At 35.1% G+C, this 24,067-nt stretch overlaps 1 protein-coding gene and 2 long non-coding RNA genes across 5 annotated transcripts in view; 2 read left to right on the top strand and 1 right to left on the bottom strand.

Annotated features, from left to right (window-relative positions):
- Positions 1–24,067, top strand: part of LOC132704165 (ubiquitin-like-conjugating enzyme ATG10) — a 169,787-nt gene that overhangs the window by 1,679 nt on the left and 144,041 nt on the right. The window lies entirely within an intron of this gene.
- Positions 7,310–11,343, bottom strand: LOC132703844 (uncharacterized). Of its 2 annotated transcripts, XR_009619173.1 has the most exons (7): positions 10,901–11,343; positions 10,659–10,851; positions 10,440–10,608; positions 10,186–10,387; positions 9,718–9,855; positions 9,484–9,659; positions 7,310–7,604 (listed from the first exon to the last, which is right to left on the bottom strand). It is a non-coding gene; the product is annotated as an uncharacterized LOC132703844 (long non-coding RNA). The 2 variants fall into 2 exon arrangements; XR_009619172.1 differs by having other exon boundaries at positions 10,440–10,851.
- Positions 18,203–22,234, top strand: LOC132703827 (uncharacterized). 2 transcript variants are annotated; one of them, XR_009619167.1, is made up of 7 exons: positions 18,203–18,642; positions 18,692–18,884; positions 18,935–19,103; positions 19,156–19,357; positions 19,688–19,825; positions 19,884–20,059; positions 21,939–22,234. It is a non-coding gene; the product is annotated as an uncharacterized LOC132703827 (long non-coding RNA). The 2 variants fall into 2 exon arrangements; XR_009619166.1 differs by having other exon boundaries at positions 18,692–19,103.

Genomic DNA, 24,067 nt, shown 5'->3' with positions numbered 1-24,067 from the left:
GCATATGAACAAATGCAGCATTAATAAAGGACTTAAAAGGATTAATAATAAAACTTCCTATTATCTAAAATGATTTTTATTTATCAAAATTATGGATAATAACTAGAAAAAGTTCCTTGCTACTATTTTTCACTAAATAAAAATTGTCTCGATACCTAATTTACCCTGATGGGGTTACTCATCACACGTGCGGGTTTTCAATAACTATATTTATATATATATATATATATATATATATATATATATATATATATATATATATATATATATATATATATATATATATATATATATATATATATATATATATATATATATATATATATATATATATATATATATATATATATATATATATATATATTCTCACGTATTGATTCACGGATGGAAAAATGTGATGACACTATACTCCGGGATATCATCCGTTCGCTCGTTGAACTCCGACTGGAATCCTGCATCCGACTGGAATCCTGCAAATCCTGCATCCGACTGGAATCCTGCACACGTTTCGCCAAAATCGAACCGAACCGAACCGAAGTGTTCGAAGTGTTTTCGGAGCGCGAGCATTGAAGATGCCAAGTGAATTTTGGCGAAACGTCTGCAGGATTCCAGTCGGATGCAGGATTTGCAGTATTCCAGTCGGAGTTCAACGAGCGAACGGATGATATCCCGGAGTATAGTGTCATCATATATATATATATATATATATATATATATATATATATATATATATATATATATATATATATATATATATATATATATATATATATATATATATATATATATATATATATATATATATATATATATATATATATATATATATATATATATATAAAGCAAGAAATTATATTTAAAGACCTTTGAGTTACGAGTTTATTAGGCACGAGCGGAGCGAGTGTTTAATAGACGAGTGACTTATAAAGTTTATCAAACGTGTTGCATGTTTTGCAAAAATGTAGTAATAGTAGAAATAGCTGATTTTAATTGCATCCGAACCAGTCACGTAATTTTCTTCTTCTTCCTACACTCCTTTTTTCATAAAGTTTCCCTTGCATTATTAATTGTAGTGGATGGTATTTCTCTCCCTTCATGACATGTCCTAGGTTATGCAGTTATCGGTTGTTTTATTCTAATAATTTCTTTCTCTTTCCTTATTCTTCTCATGATTTCCTTGTTCGTCACTCTTATCGGTCAATGATACCTTTAGCATTCTGCGGTATATCCACATGTCGCGTCCAGAACACATAGTACCTTAGCATCCTCATTTTTAAATCCAAGTTAACTAAACTAATCTAAACTAACGATCGTAGAAAAAGTAGAGTATGCAACACGTTCGGTAAACTTTTTATCTCACTATATACTATTCACTACGGTTCACTAGCAATTCTGGAATTGTAATAAATACCTAATATATCGCGTTTGAAAAGATCTTTTTTAGTACAGTATATAAGTATATAATTATAGTGCGCCAAACAATTTACGACATAATCCGGTATTTAACTTAAGTAAATTTTTATGAAGGTCTAATCGGAACACTACGTCCCTTGGGTTTATCTTTGAAACCTTCAATAAACAGATTCGCAATTCTACAATGACGTTCCAGATTCGGTACTCCGTGCATACAAATGCTGAAAGCTGACGGATTTGTGTATGCAGTGAAAAATCCATTCTTACTTTAAATTTTTTATTATAAATGAAGGAATAAATTTAGCTATAAAACAATGTTAGAATATTTATAAAAAAAAATTATTCTACATCCAAATCATCACTATCGTCACCGAACTCGTCCCCCACATTAATAATTAATTGTGGGGTAGCCGGCTTCTGTAAATATTTTTTTCTTCGATGACATTTTCTACACATTTTTTCCAACTGGGTTTCAGGTGTCCCCATATCAGTTCTATCGGATTAAAATTGCAGTGATATGGTGAAACTTTGAATCGCCGCTTTAAGGCCAACTTGTCCACATTATACTTCTTATCAAACTTTCCCATCTTGAGAACTTCCAATAACTGCTTATTTGCGTAGCAATTTTCAAAATACATATCATTTTCAAGCAAAAAAATTTTGCAGTCTTTAGTCGATACTGAACTCGGTATTTTTTCCGCTGGTGTAGCTGGCGTTGTCCATCACAACACTGTTTGGTGGAATATTGTAAACAATTTTTCAGAAAACCATTTTTCAAAGATGTTTGCTGTCATGTTTTCGTGGTAGTCAACCTTTGCTTTGCTTTGCGAAACTGGCTCATTTAAGGAACATTTCCTGCTATTATCAGTCTATTCTTTCTTGACGGTATCGTAGCTATCAAACCAGGTCTCATCTAGATATATGATGGGGACGTTTTTAGGACGAATTTCTCGGATTTCTTCTTGATTCCATCAAAACTTGTCTCTTATGAATAATCAATAAAAATCAATTTTTCGTAAGAACGCATGCAAAGTCTTTTGGCAACTGTCAATGTTCAAAATACTACACAATATCATATATCAACCATCTCACTATTCCGGCAAGTAGACTTTTTGGGACCCCACGATCTTTCTGCGTTCTTCATCCTTGCACACCATTCGCAATCATGTCACGTACTATGGCATATGATGTCTTAGTCATCTCGGACGATAATTGTATGGCTCCTCACTTTCTCCAGATGTCGATTCCATTTCGATAATTTTGGTTAGTAACCGGAAAATGTGTCCTAGACTTTGATCCATTTGAATTTGACGGATGTTCATCATCAACGATTATTACGTCATCGACCACAATCTTAACTTCTTCGTCGCTGGGCTTCTCAAGTGACTAACAAAATTGCATAATGTTAGTATTTGGTAAGACCGGTGTGAAGTTAGCAGCTAAAAGTTGGCAGTCAAAATTACGGAAAGAGCCAAACAACCAGTGGCATCGGAGATTTCTAAACCAGTCTAAGAAGCAACTGATTTAAATTAAATAGATCTCTCGCTTTTGTTTCCAGAGAAAATATTCGGTTGCAGCCCCGTACAAGGGTTGCTATAGGGTGAAACTAAAAAGTTATAAATATATATTCTTTCTAATTTAATCCAAATTTACGCACTTTCATTTCTGAGATCAAAATATGTCCACAAAGGTTAGGTTCCGTTTCCAGTAAAAATATTCTCTTGCACTCCCGTGCGGGAGTTGCTATAGGGTGAAACAAGAAAGTATTAAGTATTTTTTCTGCTTTAATTGAAATTTACACACTGTCATTTCTTCATGAAAATGTGCCCGCAACAGTGTTCGAAGTGTTTTCGGGACGCGAGAATTGAAGATGCCAAGTGAGACCTTGGCGAAACGTTTGCAGGATTCCAGTCGGAGTTCAACACTGGAAACGAAAGCTAGCCTTTGTGGGCACATTTTGATCAAGAAATGAAAGTGTGTAAATTTCGATTAAAGTAGAAAAAAACATATTTTTTTTTGTTTCACCCTCTAGCAACTCCCGCACGGAAGTGCAAGACAATATTTTTACTGGAAACGAAAGTCAACCTTTGTGGACACATTTTAATCAAGAAATGAAAGTGTGTAAATTTCGATTAAAGTAGAAAGAAGAAAACGTTTTTGTTTCACCCTATAGCAACTCCCGTACGGGAATGCAAGAGAATATTTTTACTGTAAACGAAAGCTAACCTTTGTGGACACATTTTCATCAAGAAATGAAAGTGTATAAATTTCGATTAAAGTAGAAAAAAAATATTTATTTTTTTTGTTTCACCGTGTAGCAACTCCCGCACGGGAGTGCAAGAGAATAATTTTACTGGAAACGAAAGCTAACCTATGTGGACATATTTTTTTCAGGAAATGAAAGTGTGTAAATTTCGATTAAAGTAGAAAAAAATATATTTAAAATTTTTTTGTTTCACCCTCTAGCAACTCCCGCACGGGAGTGCAAGAGAATATTTTTGTTAGAAACGAAAGCTAACCTTTATGGACATATTTTCATCTCAGAAATGAAATGAGTAAATTTAGTTTTTTACTCGTTATGTTAAACCCTTTCTAATGCGGTTTTAATATAGGAGATCAACCTATCTAATAGGGAAGTTTAACTTGAGATCGAACTACCTCGAATGAATTAATATAACAGTTAATCAAAGAAAATTTCCCTACTCTTAAAACATAACAATTCGCAAGGCACAGTTCTTGCCGGCTAACAACTTAAATACTGACCTGGCTTGTGGTACACGTGCTGAAAAGAATGGTTCCTTTAGCTGTACAACATTCCGAAATCAAAGCCATAAAAGGTGGTAAAAACGGTATATCGTTAGGCGAAACGGTATATCGTGGCCCTCCTGGTTTTTGTGGTCGACTATGTCACCGCAAATCGTACCGACTATACTTACAACCAAGTATTTACTAAAACCGATACTTGTTCCCAAAAGATACTGGTTTGTGTCAACCCTGGTTCTTAGTGTAAAGGTCCGGTATACTTCGACCAGGAATATAGTGTTTTTATAAAACCGACCCCATGCTTAACTTTGCCCACTGTTTATTACTCCAAAACCGCAGTCCCTGCAGAACAGACCCTTACCCGTAAACGTTCCAGGCCGTCCTAGGAATTTATCTACCTACACTAACAAGCGGGATATAAGTATTTTTTCACTCTTTTCGCCGAACAATTCTTGAAGCATGCACATAAAAAATTACTACAAAGTAACAATTTATTACGTTCTACTTCATTAAATTTCTACATAGTAACATTTTTAATATACAAAATATTAAATATAATAATAAAGTATCAGTCGTTCTCGATAAATATTTTCTTCTTTTATTACTCGTTTTTTACAGTTAGACCAGCTTTGTACTGATATTTTAGCTACCTCTTGCCGAATTACGTTTATGGCACTATTACTAAATTTTGGTCCAGTGTTATTTCTTATATGCGCTTTCAACTCAGACCAAATCTACAGTGTTACCGGGGGTAATCTAAAGATTTCATTATCCAACACAATAACAATATTTGTGGATAGTTTTGGCAAAAGTTTATTTTCAAACCAGTCCTCAAATATTTCCGCGGTCATGTTTTCATGGTAATCCACATTTGAATCTTTGACGTTTTTGGCAGACAAAAATAAGGCATCTTTCATCCATACATTTTTGGACCCAGCATGAAGAATTATGATGCGTTTTTCATGTGAAGGCGGCACGTCTAGTACACACCATGCTTTTTTTACTGTGTCGTGGTCTATTTTGCTCTCGAAATTTTTCAATTGCATTTAAATAATCCACCCTCCATTGCGAAATTCTTTGAGATTCCATTAGCACTTGACGTTAATTAAATGTTTGGAACTGAAAATCCATTTTCTTTACAAAAGTACGCAACGACTCTTTGTTTAAGTCTGCCAGTACTTTTTTATGCAGTTCTTCTAGGGTTAAAACACCAGCATCTTGTCTCGCTATAGGATCTCAGCGTGCCACTTCTTCGCACTCAGCAAGCTCTCTCGCCGGCCATCACCTGGTTGCATTACCGTTTTATGAACAGAAAAAAAAACACGATAGAAAAAAAAAATTTTCTCCGAGGTTAGATTCGCATAGCAACCGGGCGGTAGTATCTGGACTGCACGCCCGCCCGAACCGCTTTACCGGGAATTTATTAATAAAATTATCGCCGCTGCGACAGGCACGGCCAGACGATACGCCGGCCGCTGCTGGAAAAAATCGTAAACATGTTTTGTCGATCCTTTATGCTAAACGCTACGCTAAATTAAGCCGGCCTTCTTCTTATCGTTTCTTTGTGCTGACTGTTGTGTGTGAGTGTGTGTTTGTGGGGCGCAGGGGGAGGACGAGCGGTTGGCGAGACCTTGAAACGTGGTCGTAGCGGCGCGAAATTTCAATGGCGCTATTTTCGGGGCGGACCGGATGCGGATGATCTCGAATCGTTTACTAGATGAGCGCTAAACGTTTTCGTTCGAAGTTATACTTCAACCAGAAATATAGTACTTTTACAACCGACCCCGTGAGTAACTTTGCCTACTATTTATTACTCCAAAAGCGCAGCCCCTTATAGAACACCCTGTCGAACAGAGCCTTACCCGTAACCATTCCAGGACCGTCCTAGGAATTTATCTACGTACACTTACAAGCGGGATAGAAGTATGTACATAAAAAAATTAGTACAAAGTAACAATTTATTACGTTCTATTTCATGGCATGTCTACATAGAATCATTATTAATAGACAAAATATTAAATATAATAATAATAAAGGATATGTCACTTAAAAAATCGTCACTATCGCTACTGTCGTCACCTAGTTCAATGATCAACTCCTTCACTAATCTTTCTCGATAAATATTTTCTTTTTTTATTACTCGTTATCACAGTTATGGTATGGTATGTTCATAGATATAAGAAAGCGACCAATTGCTTTTGAATGGGATTATCCAAGGGTGGTCATTAACACACAATGCAACAAGATTATTACCTAAGTTTATTAGTAATCATTCTTATTTCGTGTGTAATACAGCGTGTGTTGAATTGTGTTGCGAATTATGCAAAATATGTGCGAGTCTAGTGTATCTCATGAGATGCTCCCGCCCAAATGTAGAAAACACTATTCTATTGAGACTAAGGAAGTTATAAACAATGTTTATTTGACTCTCATTGAACGTGGTCCTAGCAAGCAAGCATCTTTAGAAGAAACGGCCACATTGACGAAAATTTCGACATCAACGGTATGGAAAATTGTGAATAATCCTATTTGAACGAGGAAAAAAAGAAGTGATACTGACATTTTCTCGAGTGTAGATTGAAAGTGATCAAGATATAGTACGGCGTAAAGTTATACGAGGAAGAAAGCGTGCCTACATTAGATATCTTAATTAGGAGGCTTGAAAAAGATGAAACCGGTGTAAAATGTGGCAGAACTACCTTATGGAATTGTATTCAACACTTCAACAATTAGGATTTACCAGAGAACAACAAAGCACAATTATTTACTTGGATGAAACCTGGGTCGACACTTATGATACCCCGGAAAAGGGTTGGGTTGACTCAACTGATAAGTGTAATCTGCCATTCGTCGTAACAAGGTTTTTCCCCGTGTTAAACATATAGAAAAAGCAGAACAATCGTATATCCATAGTAGTGAATAAGTATAATATAGGCTTCCCCCACTCCTCTCCCTTTTTGTGGGGTGTCTTCCTTACCCACGACTCTCTAGCTCCTCCCCCTTTACCCATAATCCCTTGAAACTGGCTCCCATTGGATAAGCAAGCACCAATGGGGTTTAATCAATCTCCCCACCTCTAGTTTGCGATGGCGGCGAAGCCAATCAGAGCCCAGATATTTTCCCACCCCTAAGAAAAGCAATGGCGTCAATGAGACTTGATCATATTGTTCGCGTGACCATCTGCACCCTCTAGCGGTTCGAATGTAAACTAGTGTCCCCTCTTGGAATAAGATTTTCTTTAATAAGGTAACCCCACCTAGTGAATATTGACCAAAACATTTATTTTAAAAACATATAGTTCTGCGAATGTGTACCCACGCGGGTACAAACTGTACTTTTATTGCGCACAAAGGACAGGGGAAATAAAGACGAAAAGTGTTGGATTTCTTTTCTCGGAACTGGAAGCTGGCAGGCACCACCAATAATATCTGCAAAACAAAAAGCTGGTTAAAATTTTCATTAATAAAGTAGGATATTAGAAACCATATACCTTTTTAATTTACTAAGCAATCTACCGTGCGTTAACTTCATACATATTTCCGCATGCTTCTGTTTTAAGGTATCGTGAAATATTTGACTATTTATCTGGGAAAAGTTCATATGTCGAAAATATTATGTGTATGTGGCCGTGGTAGGCTTTCTTTACTATTATAATTTTATTTTTATTATTTAATATTTACAAAATTAATTTGTCTATCTTATTGATGATTTTGATTTTCTTTGCTATTTTTATTATTTGTTTTTATTATTTAATATTTTCAAAATTAATTTAATTTATCTATCTTATTGATGATTTTAAGATATCGCAGTCAACTTTACTATTTCATCAATTTCTTTTATTTATTGCTGATCTTTGAGGATAGTGTACATACTTTTTTTCGTAACTTATCTGTATCTACCCTTTAATTTCCTATCAAGCCATAAAGCAAACTCGAAAGGCATCTTAACTAAAAAGTCATATACTTTAAAGCTGCTGCGACTACTACATGAAAGTGTGTTTCTATGCAATCTCAACAATAATGAAATCTGGACGCTTATATTAAATACTGTAATACTCTTCTCTGCTAACGCTCTAGGAGACGCTATTTGAACCCTGTTCAAAGAAAAACTTCTACAGCCCAAATAACCCCTCTGAACCACACTTAAGCGCATCACTCTTTCACTGTCTTGCAGCCTTCAGATTAATATTCCGTACTAACTACGTATGCCATACACGAAACGTTCTCTTTTCTAATTTTTTTCTATGCGCTACATTAACGAACAGGATCTAAACTTTTCTGTCTGTGTATTTTGTTAGCCACCTTAAAAAAATTTAAAAAAAGGTATGCGAACCTAGAGGATATTTTCCATATTTTTCACAAATGGTGACAACAATTAATGCAAGTATTATTTTTAATAATAATCCATCTTTCGCTATGACACGAAAACATCGACTTTTTAATTCTAACTTTTCTCATAGAGCTTCCCTTTAGTCTCTATCTGTTCTTTAACTAAATCCCCACCTTTTTGAAAAACCAACCTCTAAAAATAGTTAATTTTCTCTAATTTAAATTTGTACGTTTTCCGCAATATGTGTGAATATTTTCGCTAGAGCATTTAGTTACTTAGTACATGTCCTAATCAATATTTTAAAAATATAATTCTAATGATACGTGTTTACGATTTGAAGATAACGAAACATTCCCCAGTTTCATAAATGAGAGCTCACTGCCAAACTACCAAACATCACAGTACAAACTACCGTACTACGCCCCCCTGGACAAAATCAGGTCAGTCAGCGTCATTAATTCTACCTGCGTTAACGAATAGCGTATTGTTAATTATGGTTTAATACGCAGAAAATTTAAGTAACAAATAATTGCAATGAAACTCACTAACATCATAAATTATTAAAAAAAAATTAGAACAGTTGGAATTTACTGGAGTAACCAATTTGGCACTAAAAATGGAAATTTTCGATACTCTACTAGGTGCCTACAATAAATTTTACTATTATTTTTAATGCAGAGACACAACGATTTTGTAGTTTTGAATTTGATCAGGGGTATATGACCATAGTTTACGCCGACTCTAAAAGGCATGCAGTCTATTGTTTTTGAACGCCCAATTTTGTGTATTATGTTCAAAACAGAGACTCTCTGGGCTTACGACTACAGCTACCAGCTACTACTTTCAATAATATTAACACAAAAAAACTAGGTGGCATTTCTATAATACGTGCAAAGTTTATGTGAAACTGACTGGAAGACAGAGTAATGCACCAATATGTTACTAAACATATTTCGATAGAATTCCGTAAGAGCTTACCTCCAAGTTTCCTCATTTAGTCAGTCAAAGCATCAAATGGGAAATTCCAATCCAACATATGTAGTGGTGGAAATATATCAATCGCCTACGTTACCGATGGTACCCGACTGAAGCTTCTGCGTCTTCTTTACCCCACATGCCTACTTAAAAAGATACTGGTCTAAGTCTCAATATTCCTGTTAAAAAAAAAGAGAGGTTCTATATTGCCATAAATATGTGTTTTCAAAATTTTACCTGAATGGTTCGTGATTCCTTATATATGCAGTGTTGGCAGCAATGTGGCGACGACTACGCTGAAACTTTCCATATCTCGTGTCCCCATGACTGGTCTGTTTCATATATCAAACCTCACCTCGCACGGGTTTGAACCTCCTTTTAAAAAAAAAAACAGGCAAGACTTATACTTATATCAAAGTAATACGAGGAACTTATATTTTATGCCAAAACTTATTTCATCACCTCCAAAGGGGAGTAGGGGTTTCTAAAGTATGGTAGGTACATCTCTTTCATTTTTTAATTAAAAAAGTGACACAATTACGCGACGTAACTCGATCCGGATCGTTAACGCGTCTCAAGATGGGGGGTTTAGAGATGCTGAGGTCATTAAATTGATTCACTATTACCAGTACACACTGAAACCCCTTATTTCCAAAATAAAAAAATTGTTAACTGTTAACACAACAAAAAAAACTATTTTCTCACCAATTATATTTCTGGGTCGTTTTCAGAATTTGTCCAACGTAGAATCCCAAGAGGATAGGGCCGCAATTTCGAAAAATGTTCATGTCTCCCCACTATGCATTTGTACAAGAAGCAGGGCCGGATTAACAGCAATTATATTCTTGTCAGTCAACATACAGCCGCCGATTGAATTCTCGGATTCTGCTTTACTAGTTGCCATGGTCTGTCAAATATGTTACTTAAAAATTGTATATTTTTTTTTACAAATAATATACCTTTCCTAAAATAATTCCGCCTTTGTCAAGTGGGACACGGGCACGTCTGTCCGCTTTGAAAAGCGCAGGCGTATGTATCTTCCAAAATGATCCAAGCAGGCCCGGATTGCCAGCAAATACACAACTCCCCGATTCAATTCTGAGATGTTGCTTCACGAGTTACCATGATCTGTCAAATATTTTAATTAAAAAAAAATCTATTATTTAGCAACAATATACCTTTTTAAAATAATTTCGTCTTTTTTCAAGTTCAACAGGACACGTGTGTTCGTTTCAGTTGGACAAGGGCACGTCTGTCCGCTTTGAAAAGCGCGGCGTATGTATCTTCCAAAATGATCCAAATTGTTAACCTTTTTTTGATTCCTCGTTCCCCGATTCAATTCTGAGATGTTGCTTCACGAGTTACCATGATCTGTCAAATATTTTAATTAAAAAAAATCTATTATTTAGCAACAATATACCTTTTTAAAAATAATTTCGTCTTTTTTCAAGTTCAACAGGACACGTGTGTTCGTTTCGAAAGGTTTCGTAGTCTGTAGCTCTGTCGAATTCTCCAAAATTCGTTAAACCTTCAGATATTTTCAAAATTTGTCCAACGCAGACTTCCACTCACGCAGTTTCGAAAACTTTCTGGTCTCCCCGCCATGCATTTGTACACGAAGCCGTTCTGGACTATCAGCAAACAGCACATCCGTCATTTTTCTTCTCGGATTCCGCTTGACGAGTTACATCGATCTGTCAAATATTTAATGTAAAACAATCTTATCTATTACTTTTACCCAATATTAAGTACCTATTCAAAATTAGTAGCGCCTTTTCGAGTTCGAAAGGTTTCGTAGCCTATAGCCCTGCCGAAATGGCATTGCATTTGTACACGAAGCAGGGTCGGATTGTAAGCAAACAGCACCCCCGGTCACTTTTCTTCTCGGATTCTGCTTGACGAGTTACATCGATCTGTGGAATATTTAGCGAAAAAAAAAATTATCTATTACTTTTACCAAAAATGAAGTACCTTTTTTCTTTAAAACAGTTCGTCCTTTTCGAGTTTGAAAGGTTTCGTAGCCTATAGCCCTGCCGAAATGTCATTGCATTTGTACACGAAGCAGGGTCGGATTGTCAGCAAACACCACAGGCGTCACTTTTCTTCTCGGTTTCTGCTTGACGAATTACATTGATCGGTCAAATATTTAATATAAAAAATATCTATTTTACCAAAAATAGATAAATAGATAAATTAGCTCTTTTCGAGTTTAAGAGGGCACGTATGTCAACTGTAGGATGTTTTATTTTTATATTTTCCAGTGTCTATAAATTAATAAACAACAGAAGCTTCCGAATACAAAAATTTCAACATGAGTTTTTTTTTCTTGAAACTTAAAAGTTCTAACCCCTAAAACCATATTTTTAATACGCTGGCGGACGTATAACAATCCCCAAAAATTACCATATTTAAATTGTTACTATTGACATATTTCTATTCCGAACTGAACTCAATACATGCAAAAAAAAAACTAGCGAATGTTATTTATTATCTCCGATGGGTGGATGATTGAGAAACGTTTAAATAAATCTACCTTTCTGTCTCTGTTTTTCTATATAGGTCACTCATTCTCTCTATCTGTTACTTTCCACAATCCGAATTTACACTAGGCCCCCCAAAAATCTTGTAAAATTTTATCTGCTTAACTTCTTCGCGTTGTTCATATGGCTGAATTTTTTGGGAGATATATCGTGCGTTATTTGTATTAAAATTCTGTTTCCTTTTTACCTACTTCAAAAACGTAAGCGAGCATTTTTGGTTGTTTTATTAAACAAAAATTGATACTAAACAAGATCCGTCTCTCCGACCTCAGCCTCCTTTGATCACTCCCCAATTTTTTTTAATTAAGTATAGAAACCTCGTCGAACATATACATAATACTAGGTCAAAATGTTACGCGGTTACTCATTAAAGTCGCAATTCCGAAAGCTTCTTACCTATCTTTTTCCAGTCTTTTTTGTTTTATTTATCCGTATATGAAACACACATTGAACACAAAACTTAAACTCGTTGGCGATATTGCATTAAGCAACAAACGCGTATAACAGAAACGAACCCTTAACACAAACGCTTCTTTAAACTTCGACTGACACGTGAAACAACCCGCATTCCTACGAAAGGCAGGTAAACCAAGCAGGTCAAATTTTAAGCTACCCTCCAGTGTCGTCATAGGTTGGGGCATAGTAAATAGCGAATACAACAAAGCGGTAATTTATAATAATTTAATGTGCATTTTATTTAACTTAAGTTGTTTTGTAGAAAATGAGATATTTCTACAATTAATCAATATACTACGAGTACTTTTCCGCTTAATTACTATTTTTGAGAAACAAAAGGAAACGTTAGATTCCATTCAAACTTTTTCGGTTTTCATGATATCTCGCGTTTATTTAGAAGCTAATGGCCTGTGGCCTTAACCAGACGTTTCCAAAGCCTGGTTCTTAACAAACACGAAAAATAGAGTTATATTGCCACCGAAAATCTGAATTTATGTTTAAAAATGTAACTTCCCGTATTTAAACTATTGCCTGCATTGGCGCCTATATTTTATAGTTTTTTTTTATCCTATTTTTTTTGTTTTGTTTGCAAATGTGTCCATTTTTCGGGTACTGGATTTTTTTTTCTCAAATTATTACAAATTACTCAAAACGGAGTTAAAAAGAGACGAGGAGAAAAGGGAAGAACCCTTATTTCTCCGACACTGACCTCCGATGTTTATAAAAATTGACGCCTTGACACCCTCCCCGTGAATATTTTACAAAGGATTTTTAAAATTTAACTTCCAAATAACGCATACTCTCGCCTAGTGTCACAGTTTTGGGCCCCATTTTGCTATGGTTAGACAGGTTTATTCTTGTACATTGTCGGGACAAAAGAAGCATCTCCTTCATCCAAATTGACTTTTTCATACCTAATACAACAGCTGCCGGGCATCATCTCGCCTTAATTGTTTCTATTGAATTAATTTTAGTTACAAAAAATTAGATGATCGTCAAAATTGGCATAAAAAGATAATCAAGATTTAATTAAAACAAGAATATGCACAAAAGAAAAGAGATAAACTCCGACACGGGAAACAAGGAAATATCGCTGAAACGGCAACTGATCTAGCGCGCGCCTTTTTTAAAAATAATAATTTTTCAAAAGAATTCTAGGCTAAGCTAAATACCTGGTGTAACAAAATATTGAAGGATCTTCATGATCCTACCTGTGAGCGAGTAGAAAATTATTTGCAAAGAGGATAAAGGTATATCTTAATATAAATAGTTTCACTATTGATAATATGTCCCCTTTTAAAATGGCGCATTATTTGATACGTACTTTTTTTTCTTGTCAGAGCTTGTCTAAAACAAAAGCGGGATGGATGGAGGTTCTCCGTCAGGTTTTTTTCCTGTCGAAACAAGTTTGTGCGGCGTTCGCTTTGGATCTGGGGAATGGGTGGGGTTATACATATATAAGCTATAAGAAATTTTAATTTTTTATTCAGTTTCCACTCATACAATTTCGTGATAAGTGCAGAGTGAGAAAAATGTCCGAAGTCGAAAATTATCCAACGCAAGCATTGGATTCGTGGGGAAGATTTGTGGTCAATGCGGAAATAATCCACGAACAAAAATACATTTACGAGGTAGCAATCACGCTGCCGGAATTCGGACTAGAAATTACCTCAGGTCTTAGCCCAGCAAGAATCTTCGCTCCGGCAGTGAAAGTGAGCTTTCTCCCCTACGTTTTGTCGGAGAAAAGAAGCATTTCGTTCGACGAGATAGACTTCACAGAATTAATACAACAGCTTCCACTGTTATTGTTAGCAGGTCCGACTGGTAAAGTTATGTATTTAACCTGCTTCAAACTCAGCTGTCTACAATGTGATGGTGAAGTCTTGGTCAAGATTGAAAATAACGAGGGTATACTCTATATTTCGAAAGACTGGGTACAGGAATTAATTACCATAAGCAAATTGGTATTTAAAAGAATACGAGTACTGTCTCGTTTGAACTTTTACGAGTACTACGATAGAATATTGTATTTGACTATACATGAAAATTTGCTGGAAGACGCCAAAATCTTTCCGCATATAGAATATTTATGTTCTACAGAAGAGAGTGAGCAGAGCTACTGCATGGAGGACTACATGCGTTTTGGAAAAATGCAGATAAAACAAGATATCAACAAAAGGATAGCATGGGACATACCTGTGTTTTAATAGAAATTTACCTGTAAACTAATAATAATAAATGTTTTTTTAAAATTCAGTGTGTGTGTATGTTTTATCCTTACCCCCATAATAAATAGTAAAAAAAAACAAGTAATTGCGTAAAATAACTTTATTAAAGAAAAAAAAAAAACAACAAAATATAATCAAACAAAACATAGTACCACTGGAATGAAACCTTCAGAAATTACCCCAACAACGGAGATTCTCGCACATAATTTACCAAAAAAAAAATTTGCAGTGGAAAAGTCAAAGTTCAAAGCTGGCGATGCAGTGAGCATAATTCGCACAAAATCGGTTTTTGACAAAAGCTATGAAATTAATTGGACACCCCGAAAATTTCAAGATTGTTAAAGTAAGTGGTTCCTTCCCTCTTACGTATATTTTGGAAGATATGGAGGGGCGTTAAATCAAAGCTTCGTTTTATGAAGTCGATTTACAAAAACCGTACTACCAAATAGTCGATATCGTTGTTATTTTTTTTTCTTTAATAATAGTCCATCACATTGTAGACAGCTGAGTTTGAAGCAGGTTAAATACATAACTTTACCAGTCGGACCTGCTAACAATAACAGTGGAAGCTGTTGTATTAATTCTGTGAAGTCTATCTCGTCGAACGAAATGCTTCTTTTCTCCGACAAAACGTAGGGGAGAAAGCTCACTTTCACTGCCGGAGCGAAGATTCTTGCTGGGCTAAGACCTGAGGTAATTTCTAGTCCGAATTCCGGCAGCGTGATTGCTACCTCGTAAATGTATTTTTGTTCGTGGATTATTTCCGCATTGACCACAAATCTTCCCCACGAATCCAATGCTTGCGTTGGATAATTTTCGACTTCGGACATTTTTCTCACTCTGCACTTATCACGAAATTGTATGAGTGGAAACTGAATAAAAAATTAAAATTTCTTATAGCTTATATATGTATAACCCCACCCATTCCCCAGATCCAAAGCGAACGCCGCACAAACTTGTTTCGACAGGAAAAAAACCTGACGGAGAACCTCCATCCATCCCGCTTTTGTTTTAGACAAGCTCTGACAAGAAAAAAAAGTACGTATCAAATAATGCGCCATTTTAAAAGGGGACATATTATCAATAGTGAAACTATTTATATTAAGATATACCTTTATCCTCTTTGCAAATAATTTTCTACTCGCTCACAGGTAGGATCATGAAGATCCTTCAATATTTTGTTACACCAGGTATTTAGCTTAGCCTAGAATTCTTTTGAAAAATTATTATTTTTAAAAAAGGCGCGCGCTAGATCAGTTGCCGTTTCAGCGATATTTCCTTGTTTCCCGTGTCGGAGTTTATCTCTTTTCTTTTGTGCATATTCTTGTTTTAATTAAATCTTGATTATCTTTTTATGCCAATTTTGACGATCATCTAATTTTTTGTAACTAAAATTAATTCAATAGAAACAATTAAGGCGAGATGATGCCCGGCAGCTGTTGTATTAGGTATGAAAAAGTCAATTTGGATGAAGGAGATGCTTCTTTTGTCCCGACAATGTACAAGAATAAACCTGTCTAACCATAGCAAAATGGGGCCCAAAACTGTGACACTAGGCGAGAGTATGCGTTATTTGGAAGTTAAATTTTAAAAATCCTTTGTAAAATATTCACGGGGAGGGTGTCAAGGCGTCAATTTTTATAAACATCGGAGGTCAGTGTCGGAGAAATAAGGGTTCTTCCCTTTTCTCCTCGTCTCTTTTTAACTCCGTTTTGAGTAATTTGTAATAATTTGAGAAAAAAAAATCCAGTACCCGAAAAATGGACACATTTGCAAACAAAACAAAAAAAATAGGATAAAAAAAAACTATAAAATATAGGCGCCAATGCAGGCAATAGTTTAAATACGGGAAGTTACATTTTTAAACATAAATTCAGATTTTCGGTGGCAATATAACTCTATTTTTCGTGTTTGTTAAGAACCAGGCTTTGGAAACGTCTGGTTAAGGCCACAGGCCATTAGCTTCTAAATAAACGCGAGATATCATGAAAACCGAAAAAGTTTGAATGGAATCTAACGTTTCCTTTTGTTTCTCAAAAATAGTAATTAAGCGGAAAAGTACTCGTAGTATATTGATTAATTGTAGAAATATCTCATTTTCTACAAAACAACTTAAGTTAAATAAAATGCACATTAAATTATTATAAATTACCGCTTTGTTGTATTCGCTATTTACTATGCCCCAACCTATGACGACACTGGAGGGTAGCTTAAAATTTGACCTGCTTGGTTTACCTGCCTTTCGTAGGAATGCGGGTTGTTTCACGTGTCAGTCGAAGTTTAAAGAAGCGTTTGTGTTAAGGGTTCGTTTCTGTTATACGCGTTTGTTGCTTAATGCAATATCGCCAACGAGTTTAAGTTTTGTGTTCAATGTGTGTTTCATATACGGATAAATAAAACAAAAAAGACTGGAAAAAGATAGGTAAGAAGCTTTCGGAATTGCGACTTTAATGAGTAACCGCGTAACATTTTGACCTAGTATTATGTATATGTTCGACGAGGTTTCTATACTTAATTAAAAAAAATTGGGGAGTGATCAAAGGAGGCTGAGGTCGGAGAGACGGATCTTGTTTAGTATCAATTTTTGTTTAATAAAACAACCAAAAATGCTCGCTTACGTTTTTGAAGTAGGTAAAAAGGAAACAGAATTTTAATACAAATAACGCACGATATATCTCCCAAAAAATTCAGCCATATGAACAACGCGAAGAAGTTAAGCAGATAAAATTTTACAAGATTTTTGGGGGGCCTAGTGTAAATTCGGATTGTGGAAAGTAACAGATAGAGAGAATGAGTGACCTATATAGAAAAACAGAGACAGAAAGGTAGATTTATTTAAACGTTTCTCAATCATCCACCCATCGGAGATAATAAATAACATTCGCTAGTTTTTTTTTTGCATGTATTGAGTTCAGTTCGGAATAGAAATATGTCAATAGTAACAATTTAAATATGGTAATTTTTGGGGATTGTTATACGTCCGCCAGCGTATTAAAAATATGGTTTTAGGGGTTAGAACTTTTAAGTTTCAAGAAAAAAAAACTCATGTTGAAATTTTTGTATTCGGAAGCTTCTGTTGTTTATTAATTTATAGACACTGGAAAATATAAAAATAAAACATCCTACAGTTGACATACGTGCCCTCTTAAACTCGAAAAGAGCTAATTTATCTATTTATCTATTTTTGGTAAAATAGATATTTTTTATATTAAATATTTGACCGATCAATGTAATTCGTCAAGCAGAAACCGAGAAGAAAAGTGACGCCTGTGGTGTTTGCTGACAATCCGACCCTGCTTCGTGTACAAATGCAATGACATTTCGGCAGGGCTATAGGCTACGAAACCTTTCAAACTCGAAAAGGACGAACTGTTTTAAAGAAAAAAGGTACTTCATTTTTGGTAAAAGTAATAGATAATTTTTTTTTTCGCTAAATATTCCACAGATCGATGTAACTCGTCAAGCAGAATCCGAGAAGAAAAGTGACCGGGGGTGCTGTTTGCTTACAATCCGACCCTGCTTCGTGTACAAATGCAATGCCATTTCGGCAGGGCTATAGGCTACGAAACCTTTCGAACTCGAAAAGGCGCTACTAATTTTGAATAGGTACTTAATATTGGGTAAAAGTAATAGATAAGATTGTTTTACATTAAATATTTGACAGATCGATGTAACTCGTCAAGCGGAATCCGAGAAGAAAAATGACGGATGTGCTGTTTGCTGATAGTCCAGAACGGCTTCGTGTACAAATGCATGGCGGGGAGACCAGAAAGTTTTCGAAACTGCGTGAGTGGAAGTCTGCGTTGGACAAATTTTGAAAATATCTGAAGGTTTAACGAATTTTGGAGAATTCGACAGAGCTACAGACTACGAAACCTTTCGAAACGAACACACGTGTCCTGTTGAACTTGAAAAAAGACGAAATTATTTTTAAAAAGGTATATTGTTGCTAAATAATAGATTTTTTTTAATTAAAATATTTGACAGATCATGGTAACTCGTGAAGCAACATCTCAGAATTGAATCGGGGAACGAGGAATCAAAAAAAGGTTAACAATTTGGATCATTTTGGAAGATACATACGCCGCGCTTTTCAAAGCGGACAGACGTGCCCTTGTCCAACTGAAACGAACACACGTGTCCTGTTGAACTTGAAAAAAGACGAAATTATTTTAAAAAGGTATATTGTTGCTAAATAATAGATTTTTTTTTAATTAAAATATTTGACAGATCATGGTAACTCGTGAAGCAACATCTCAGAATTGAATCGGGGAGTTGTGTATTTGCTGGCAATCCGGGCCTGCTTGGATCATTTTGGAAGATACATACGCCTGCGCTTTTCAAAGCGGACAGACGTGCCCGTGTCCCACTTGACAAAGGCGGAATTATTTTAGGAAAGGTATATTATTTGTAAAAAAAAATATACAATTTTTAAGTAACATATTTGACAGACCATGGCAACTAGTAAAGCAGAATCCGAGAATTCAATCGGCGGCTGTATGTTGACTGACAAGAATATAATTGCTGTTAATCCGGCCCTGCTTCTTGTACAAATGCATAGTGGGGAGACATGAACATTTTTCGAAATTGCGGCCCTATCCTCTTGGGATTCTACGTTGGACAAATTCTGAAAACGACCCAGAAATATAATTGGTGAGAAAATAGTTTTTTTTGTTGTGTTAACAGTTAACAATTTTTTTATTTTGGAAATAAGGGGTTTCAGTGTGTACTGGTAATAGTGAATCAATTTAATGACCTCAGCATCTCTAAACCCCCCATCTTGAGACGCGTTAACGATCCGGATCGAGTTACGTCGCGTAATTGTGTCACTTTTTTAATTAAAAAATGAAAGAGATGTACCTACCATACTTTAGAAACCCCTACTCCCCTTTGGAGGTGATGAAATAAGTTTTGGCATAAAATATAAGTTCCTCGTATTACTTTGATATAAGTATAAGTCTTGCCTGTTTTTTTTTTTAAAAGGAGGTTCAAACCCGTGCGAGGTGAGGTTTGATATATGAAACAGACCAGTCATGGGGACACGAGATATGGAAAGTTTCAGCGTAGTCGTCGCCACATTGCTGCCAACACTGCATATATAAGGAATCACGAACCATTCAGGTAAAATTTTGAAAACACATATTTATGGCAATATAGAACCTCTCTTTTTTTTTAACAGGAATATTGAGACTTAGACCAGTATCTTTTTAAGTAGGCATGTGGGGTAAAGAAGACGCAGAAGCTTCAGTCGGGTACCATCGGTAACGTAGGCGATTGATATATTTCCACCACTACATATGTTGGATTGGAATTTCCCATTTGATGCTTTGACTGACTAAATGAGGAAACTTGGAGGTAAGCTCTTACGGAATTCTATCGAAATATGTTTAGTAACATATTGGTGCATTACTCTGTCTTCCAGTCAGTTTCACATAAACTTTGCACGTATTATAGAAATGCCACCTAGTTTTTTTGTGTTAATATTATTGAAAGTAGTAGCTGGTAGCTGTAGTCGTAAGCCCAGAGAGTCTCTGTTTTGAACATAATACACAAAATTGGGCGTTCAAAAACAATAGACTGCATGCCTTTTAGAGTCGGCGTAAACTATGGTCATATACCCCTGATCAAATTCAAAACTACAAAATCGTTGTGTCTCTGCATTAAAAATAATAGTAAAATTTATTGTAGGCACCTAGTAGAGTATCGAAAATTTCCATTTTTAGTGCCAAATTGGTTACTCCAGTAAATTCCAACTGTTCTAATTTTTTTTTAATAATTTATGATGTTAGTGAGTTTCATTGCAATTATTTGTTACTTAAATTTTCTGCGTATTAAACCATAATTAACAATACGCTATTCGTTAACGCAGGTAGAATTAATGACGCTGACTGACCTGATTTTGTCCAGGGGGGCGTAGTACGGTAGTTTGTACTGTGATGTTTGGTAGTTTGGCAGTGAGCTCTCATTTATGAAACTGGGGAATGTTTCGTTATCTTCAAATCGTAAACACGTATCATTAGAATTATATTTTTAAAATATTGATTAGGACATGTACTAAGTAACTAAATGCTCTAGCGAAAATATTCACACATATTGCGGAAAACGTACAAATTTAAATTAGAGAAAATTAACTATTTTTAGAGGTTGGTTTTTCAAAAAGGTGGGGATTTAGTTAAAGAACAGATAGAGACTAAAGGGAAGCTCTATGAGAAAAGTTAGAATTAAAAAGTCGATGTTTTCGTGTCATAGCGAAAGATGGATTATTATTAAAAATAATACTTGCATTAATTGTTGTCACCATTTGTGAAAAATATGGAAAATATCCTCTAGGTTCGCATACCTTTTTTTAAATTTTTTTAAGGTGGCTAACAAAATACACAGACAGAAAAGTTTAGATCCTGTTCGTTAATGTAGCGCATAGAAAAAAATTAGAAAAGAGAACGTTTCGTGTATGGCATACGTAGTTAGTACGGAATATTAATCTGAAGGCTGCAAGACAGTGAAAGAGTGATGCGCTTAAGTGTGGTTCAGAGGGGTTATTTGGGCTGTAGAAGTTTTTCTTTGAACAGGGTTCAAATAGCGTCTCCTAGAGCGTTAGCAGAGAAGAGTATTACAGTATTTAATATAAGCGTCCAGATTTCATTATTGTTGAGATTGCATAGAAACACACTTTCATGTAGTAGTCGCAGCAGCTTTAAAGTATATGACTTTTTAGTTAAGATGCCTTTCGAGTTTGCTTTATGGCTTGATAGGAAATTAAAGGGTAGATACAGATAAGTTACGAAAAAAAGTATGTACACTATCCTCAAAGATCAGCAATAAATAAAAGAAATTGATGAAATAGTAAAGTTGACTGCGATATCTTAAAATCATCAATAAGATAGATAAATTAAATTAATTTTGAAAATATTAAATAATAAAAACAAATAATAAAAATAGCAAAGAAAATCAAAATCATCAATAAGATAGACAAATTAATTTTGTAAATATTAAATAATAAAAATAAAATTATAATAGTAAAGAAAGCCTACCACGGCCACATACACATAATATTTTCGACATATGAACTTTTCCCAGATAAATAGTCAAATATTTCACGATACCTTAAAACAGAAGCATGCGGAAATATGTATGAAGTTAACGCACGGTAGATTGCTTAGTAAATTAAAAAGGTATATGGTTTCTAATATCCTACTTTATTAATGAAAATTTTAACCAGCTTTTTGTTTTGCAGATATTATTGGTGGTGCCTGCCAGCTTCCAGTTCCGAGAAAAGAAATCCAACACTTTTCGTCTTTATTTCCCCTGTCCTTTGTGCGCAATAAAAGTACAGTTTGTACCCGCGTGGGTACACATTCGCAGAACTATATGTTTTTAAAATAAATGTTTTGGTCAATATTCACTAGGTGGGGTTACCTTATTAAAGAAAATCTTATTCCAAGAGGGGACACTAGTTTACATTCGAACCGCTAGAGGGTGCAGATGGTCACGCGAACAATATGATCAAGTCTCATTGACGCCATTGCTTTTCTTAGGGGTGGGAAAATATCTGGGCTCTGATTGGCTTCGCCGCCATCGCAAACTAGAGGTGGGGAGATTGATTAAACCCCATTGGTGCTTGCTTATCCAATGGGAGCCAGTTTCAAGGGATTATGGGTAAAGGGGGAGGAGCTAGAGAGTCGTGGGTAAGGAAGACACCCCACAAAAAGGGAGAGGAGTGGGGGAAGCCTATATTATACTTATTCACTACTATCCATATTGCAAATAATATAGAACAAATAATAATTAGAACATGCGATGATAGCGATAGTGATACTGATATATTATGTGAATAATTTTTAGTAATTTAAGTAGGTAATAAAAATAATTTGTAATTTTATTTTAGATTCAAACATAAATACATACATAAATAAATAAATATTGTTTAGAATCATTCCTAACAAAACACAAATAATTAAATTCTAAGCAAAGTACGAACCTGTTCGGCCATATTTCATTCTTACAGCTTGCCCGGGTCTTTCCTTAATTCGTATCTGTTGGTCACTTTCTTACATCTATGAACAGACTTTACACCAGCTTTGTACTGATATTTTAGCAACCTCTTGCCGAATTACGTTTATGGTATTATCACTAACATTTGGTGCGGTGTTATTTCTTCTTATTTGCGCATTCAACTCAGACCAAATCATCTCAATCGGGTTAAATATACGGGGGTAATCTCAAGATTTCATGTTAGTTTTGCTGTGATATAGAATCTATTTTGTAGGCTTTATTATTTTTTTTATTTTCAATAATTCCAGAAGCTTAATCTGCTTAAACAAATTTAAAACGGTTCATTTACATATCACATAAAAATTCCAAATATTCGTTACCGTCCATCTCAGGCAAGACCTACTTAAAGCAGAATAAACATCTCTTGGGATGTGTTTTACCACGGTCCTGCGAAGGTCGGCAGTTAAGATACTGTAAAATACTTAAAACGTCAAAACAATAAATGCACTATATTTTTGGTCGTATTATAACCGGTTAATTATAAACTCGCGTTCCCGCTATCCCGAAAAACGTGCAAAAATAAAGGAACTTGGAGTTCGCCTCGGCGAATTTAAATACTCGACCTGAAATTTTCCGATATCTATCATGGGGACGTTGGAAACCATAAGAGATACGAAGATGGCTGAAATAGAAATAAGTTGTAAAATTTAAGGGTCAATAACGTGGTGTCGAGAAAATTTTCGAAGATGCGTCAAAAAAAAAAAAAGAAATTCGTCGATTTCTTTTTTATTTTTTTCTGGTGTTATTTAAAAAGACATAGAAAATAAGTGTTACTCTCTAGTTGCAACTTTTTAAGCTCTACAAGATTTTTCTAACTTTAAATTTTTTTGCTTCTGAGAATTCTCCTAAAAGCAATAATAACACATTATTTTCAAATCTTCTGGATTGCTCCGGCGTTGGTTGTTGATGTTTGCTATTGACGTTTGCTTCTTTAGAGCTTAGCTGAGCCTAGTTGATATTTTTTGTCCTCTCTCCACAGTGTATTCTTTGCCACAAATGTATGGAATGTTGTAAACTCTTGGTATCTCAAACGGAATTTTGACGTATCGAAGATGTTGATATATTTTTGGCCAAGTGGTAAATCTAGTTTTCCTTGATGGTTTCACTGTAGTTTTCCCCTTCTACCCCCCTATTTCTGGCACTCTCAACATTATTTGAGATATATTAAAATCCGAGCATCTGGCACCAAACAGAAGCATCTTAATTAAAAAATGCTTGTCTGAAACATTTTTTTCTTCTCTGTCAAATTTTTGAATAAACAGCTATGGGGTCTCCATTATCACCAGTCAGCGAATATATGTATGGAATCCT

This window comes from Cylas formicarius, unplaced genomic scaffold (genome assembly GCF_029955315.1).
Source record: "Cylas formicarius isolate icCylForm1 unplaced genomic scaffold, icCylForm1.1 PGA_scaffold_6__28_contigs__length_40554024, whole genome shotgun sequence".
Lineage (NCBI taxonomy): Eukaryota > Metazoa > Arthropoda > Insecta > Coleoptera > Brentidae > Cylas > Cylas formicarius.
Note: the sequence above shows the minus strand (reverse complement) of the source record. Positions and strands in the feature narration are given on the sequence as shown.